Consider the following 5,670-nt stretch of genomic DNA (forward strand, 5'->3'; position numbering starts at 1 on the left):
CAAAATTCATATGGTGAAACTTCACCCCCATGATGTGATAGTATTAAGAAATGGTGCCTGTGGATGCTAATGAGGATTAGATGAGGTCAAGGGTGGAGCCCTCATCAATGGGATTGGTGTCCTTATAACTACAATCATAAGACAGCTTGCTTCCCCTCTCTGCTCTCCACCATATGAGGCTAAGATGAGAAGCTGGCCGTCTGCAACCCAGAAGAGGGCTCTTACCAGAGCTGGCACCCTACTGGCATCCTGACCTTGGGACCTCTGGCCTCCAGTACAGTGAAAAATAAATTCCTGTTATGTATAAGCCATCTGGGATGGTATTTTTGTTATAGTAGCCCACGCTAAGACAGGTGTAGAAACACGAAAGGGTAAAAATCAATAATGCGATTAATCTATCACACCCACAGAAGGAGAGTGTCAAGTCCTGGAAGCCTTTCTGGAAAAATAAAAATCAAGTGAATGCCACCAAATTCATCTGTAAATATATTCTTAAAGTTCCAGGAAGTCTTAAAAGTATTTAAAATTTTTAAACATAAAGAACAGAGATCACACCCTCCCTCTATACCCCAAAGACATCACTTCATTGGCTTTAAGGGCATTCCTGTTTTAAGAGGAAGCTAAAGAAAGGGTAAAGACGTGCAGGGACCCAAAATAAAATCGTCCTATTTATCTTTTAATATATCACGTGCATGCCCAAGTGGTAACTCTTTTTAAAATTAGTTAAACGGATTAGGTTATGCCTGCCCACAGATTAGTGAAAGTGACCTTGAACAAACAAAACTTAGAGTCTCTGAGGTAAGTGAAGCACGTTTCCGATGATGTTGACGTTACCCAAGACATTGTTTAGAGCTCCTTTTACAACTGCCGCCAGAAACAAAAGGCTCATTCTCGTACTGCCCAGTGCCGTTGGGAATCCTTCCGGCCACACACACCCAGAGCACTCACAACTCACGGGGCTTAAACAGTGAGAGGAGTTCTTATCTCCCATTCACGTCCCGAGGCAGGGCGAGAGTGACCACCCGCTGGGCACGCTCAGGCCCCGGGCACTGCACCTTCAGTGCTTCACAGACCTAGGACGCCGCCGCGGAGAACCAGGAAGAAGCCGGCCCTTCCGGGGCTGCTCCCTTGGGCAGCTCAATGGGCTTCACAGACCGAGGTCCGTCCTGCCATTGTTCTGCGACACGTTCTCCTAAGGCCAGCGTCCCTTGTGGGAGTATTAATTTGGGCAACATCTAGTAGAACAAAAAGCCGCCTCCTCCCATGCTTCTCCCTTTACTCTAAGGGCTGATTCTTCGGAAGCCCCCAGTGACTCCTCCTCCACCTCAGGGGCTAGGACTGGGCCCATCACCCGTAGCAGCACCGCCTCGGGTTCATCAAGGCACCGTCTGGGAGACGCCGGGGTCAGCCCGCTCTCCCATAATGCCTAGCGGCGGGGACCAGCGTGACTGCTGGAACCGAGCCCGGGCGCGCGGGCCAGGAGAGAGAACCAGCGGTGCGTGCTGCACCGCCCGTGTGCTGGGAACTCCACTGGGAATAACATGGAATCCGGGATACGTAATACACCTGTGGGCGGGAGCTGGTGGCACAGCTGTCGCCGCCGTGCCCGGAGCCCAGCCAGCGGGCAGCGGTCGAGGAGCTGAAGGGAGCGGACGTTGCTGCAGGCCCGCCGCCGCCGGCTCATCTCGCGGAAGGGCCGCTCGAGGGTTACGGCCGCCCGCCGCCCGCCGCCCGCCCGCCAGCCCGCCGGGGAGCCAGAGGTCGGCGCCAACCCCAAGACCTGCCACGGCACGTGGCCCGCAAACCGGCCTTTCAAGGGTCGAAAGGCTACAGTGTAGCGTCACTTCCGCCTTCAGGCTCGCGAGGTCAGTGGTCCACGCTAACCCCGGAAATCTGGGAGTGGAATTCTGGGAAATGTAGTTCCAGGTTGGCCAAATTGACACGGAACTAAGCCGGAAGCAAGCCACCCTGAGTGTGGCTTCAATCCTTAGTTAAATTAGTTAACTCCTCAGGTTAAGTATAAGGGATAACGTAGTTGAATAGGATGAACGCTGGATTTTAGCTACTATGGAGGAAAATTGTCACTTTTTTCTCATTTTCTTTCATTTTCCCCCCAGTCACTGCTATAGACTCTGGTTGCCCAACCAGACTGCAGCAAAGAAATACAACTTGCCAAGTCTTTCAGTCATTCCCACTAACCCACGGTTTGGACATATTGTTGGGAGTCCTGGGAAGGATAAACTGCTGACGATCCCTTGGGGAAAAAGTCAGATGCTACTTAATCCTAAGAGCTCAGTCAGCCCCTACATTTTACTCAGCTCAGTAAATCAAACGCACTGTACCCGTGGGACAAATCTCAAAAAATTCCCTCAGCAGTTTTGAAAGATTTACCAACCCTAAAGATATGGATATGGAGTGCAGGGAGGGAATGAATACCAAAGGACCAGATCTCTGACAGACAGCAGGAGAGATGCCTGTTTCAGAAGGATGTTTGGTTCAAGTGCATTACTTAACAGTGGTTTACTATAACTATACACATCACAGAAGCCCAAAGTCTTAAGGTAAGAAAGTCTGCAAATATTTTGTCTAATTATTCGTTTTAAAATGAGGATCCTTACTGATAGATACAACAACATGTGTGAATATAAAAATATTATGCCAAATAGAAGCTGGACACAGATTACATAGTGTATAATTCCATTTATACACTAACCCGGACAAAACTAATCTATACTAGAAAAAAATCAAAATAGTCTTTAGCCTCGGGTGTGAGGATGGGATTAACTGGGAAGGGACATGAAGAAACTTTCAAGGGTGATGAGTACATGCCTTGGTCAAAATTCACCATCAGGGTGATGTGTACTGATGTCTGCAACTTACTTCAAAATGAACCAAAAAATAAGATGGACTGATGGATGGAAAGAAAGATGGATAGACAGGCATGCAACAAAACAAATACAACAAAATGTTAATTGTAGCATCTAGGCAGCAGTTATATGGGTATTCATGGTTCTGCCCAGGACTGAATCATAAAGATTCAGTCATACTGACTGGAGAAGAGATGAGAATGAAGGCAGTAGAGAAGGATTAATAAAAATTACAATTACGTGGACAATATCAGCCAGCAGGCCAGACATTCAGAATGCATAGTATAGTTCATTCTATTCTTTTCCAGATATCTGAAATACAATCACCCCACTGAATCAGCTCCTCTCACAGTAATGAGGTGTTTGCTATATGACTGCCCCAAGCTGAGTGCTTTTGCAAATTTTGTCTCTAAAAATCTCTCTCTGTGTATCCTCCTTTCAATGGGCCTGTATCAGTGAGCTATAATACAGTGTGCTATGTTATAGCACCACCAAAAAACTCAGTGACTCACAACAGTAAGCAATTGTCTCTTGCTTACATGTTTGCAGAGAGGCTAGATTGGCTGGTCTAGGCTGAGCTCAGTTGGGCTAAGCTCCAAGTTCTCATCCATGTGTCTCATCCTCCTTGACCAGCAGACTCCCTGAGGCATGTTCTTCTCATGATGATGACTGAAATGCAAGAAGGGAAGACCTCCTGCACGAGTACATTTTAAGACTTTGCTCACATGATCTCTGTTAAAATTCCATTAGGCTAAGGCAAGTAACACAGTTAATCTAAATAATCATTCACCCAGATCTGGAAATGAAGCGTTCACCTGTAGCTAGCTCTTTACTTATCACTGCAAGAGATTCTGGGACTTCTTTTTTTGCCAGGGTCTAGTGATGTGGGCTAGAACCCTCTTCCTGAAGCCTTTCTCTGCTTGGTTGGGATCTCCATGTCTTCCACCATGCAGTAAAAACAATTGTTGACTGTGTAACTATACTAATTCCTGTGAACTGTTCTATTTTGCCTCTTCAGCTTCCCTCAAGGTAGAATCCCAAGGGGACAATTACAAACATCTGGCCAAGAGAAGGAATACAGGGCACTTGTTTTTCTGTTTTAAGAGAAGTCAATTAGAGTTTCAATTTCCACTGTTAAATGTCACCTTTTTACAACATCCTGGAGGGAGAGTTGGCAGCTCTGTTGTTAGGGGAATAAAAACTCTTTCAAGGAAAGGCTTATTGTCTAAAAAGACATGGAAGGGTCCAGAGATTAAAGGACCCTCTCAGGCTGTCTGAATTTCCCAGAGATCTCAGTTTCTATTTTGAGCTGAACATTTGGCTTCCCTTGTAGCCTCGAGTGAGCTTTTTAGCCTCCCTGCACCACTCTTCTACCGTTTGCAAAAAGGGATAATAAGACTTGCTGCTGGGTAATGCATATAAAGTGCGCTGAGGAGCTCAGACGGAAGGTAGGCTTCTCGAGGGGAAAGCTGTCAGGCTGTTTTCTCCTGATCTCTGGATATTATCAGTGTCTGGTACCCCTCATTAGAGCATCTGGTCCTTTCTTAGAGAAGTTAGACGAAAGCCAGAATAAGTGGAGGAGAGAGGATTCCTTCTCCTGCCTCTGCTGCAAAAGAGATATGTCAAGTTGAGTGATGAACGATTACTATTCTACACTTGCTAACACTTTGTACCCTATTTTCAAATTAAGGAGCACATTGTTGGCACGCCTGAAAGGTTAAACACTCCCACTTCGTTGCTGCAGTCACTAATTGGTGTTTTATCACAATTTCTGTGGAGGGAACATTTTGTCTGCAAACCCTTCCTCCACAGAGCTGCGTGAGACTTTGAGAGCATCTAGAGTTTCTAAAGTTAGATCATAAATCACTCTCCTGCTTGATAGGGTAGTTTTTTGCACCTAAAAAGACCTCGTTTGTTAATTGTCTGCAACTTGGTTTGAAATGCATTTTAAAAAATCAGATGAATTGACACGTTTTTAGAAGTTCTTTTTTAAAAATTATTTGTAAAAGTCTTCACTTCTCATTCTTCTTCTATGGGGGAACTCATTTCCTCCCTCTCCTGGTATTTCACCCTCATCCGTACAACAGGAACTTGGGCCTCTTCTGAAGTATTAAGAGGCAAGGAGGTGGGCGACTGGAACTCTCATGATGCTGCCAGCAAGGGTGCCAAACAGTTCCTCTTTGAAAAACAGTTTTAGTATCTAAAATCACTAGGCATTTTTCTTGGAATCACTGGGCCCCAGGGGACATTTCTAAGCATACATCAACCAGAAATAACTGTGTATTTTCACAAAAGGCACATATTAGAATGTTTCAAATCAGCCAAATCTGGCAACTACACATATGTCCATCATGGGCATAGAATGGAAATAAATTATACGATATTCACAGAATAGGATACTACAAACCAATGAAAATTAACAACATAAATCTATACACAACATGGTGAACCTTACAATCATAATTGTGAGCAAAGGAAGCCAGACCACAAAAGATTCCGTAGAGCTTCTAGGGAGCTGGTAATTTTCTTTTTTCTTTTTTCTTTTTTTTTTTCTTTTTGTTGTTGTTGTTGTTGTTAATCTGTCTTTTTTTATTTAATTTATATTTTATTGGTGTTCAATTTGCCAATATATAGAATAACACCAGGTGCTCCTCCCATCAGTGCCCCCCTCAGTGCCCGTCACCGAGTCTCCGCCACCCCGGCCCACCTCCCCTTCCCCCACCCCTACTTCGTTTCCCAGAGTTAGGAGTCTCTCATGTTCTGTCTCCCTTTCTGGTATTTCCCACTCATTTTTTCTCCTTTC

This window comes from Canis lupus, chromosome 26 (assembly GCF_048164855.1).
Source record: "Canis lupus baileyi chromosome 26, mCanLup2.hap1, whole genome shotgun sequence".
NCBI classification, from domain to species: Eukaryota; Metazoa; Chordata; class Mammalia; order Carnivora; family Canidae; genus Canis; species Canis lupus.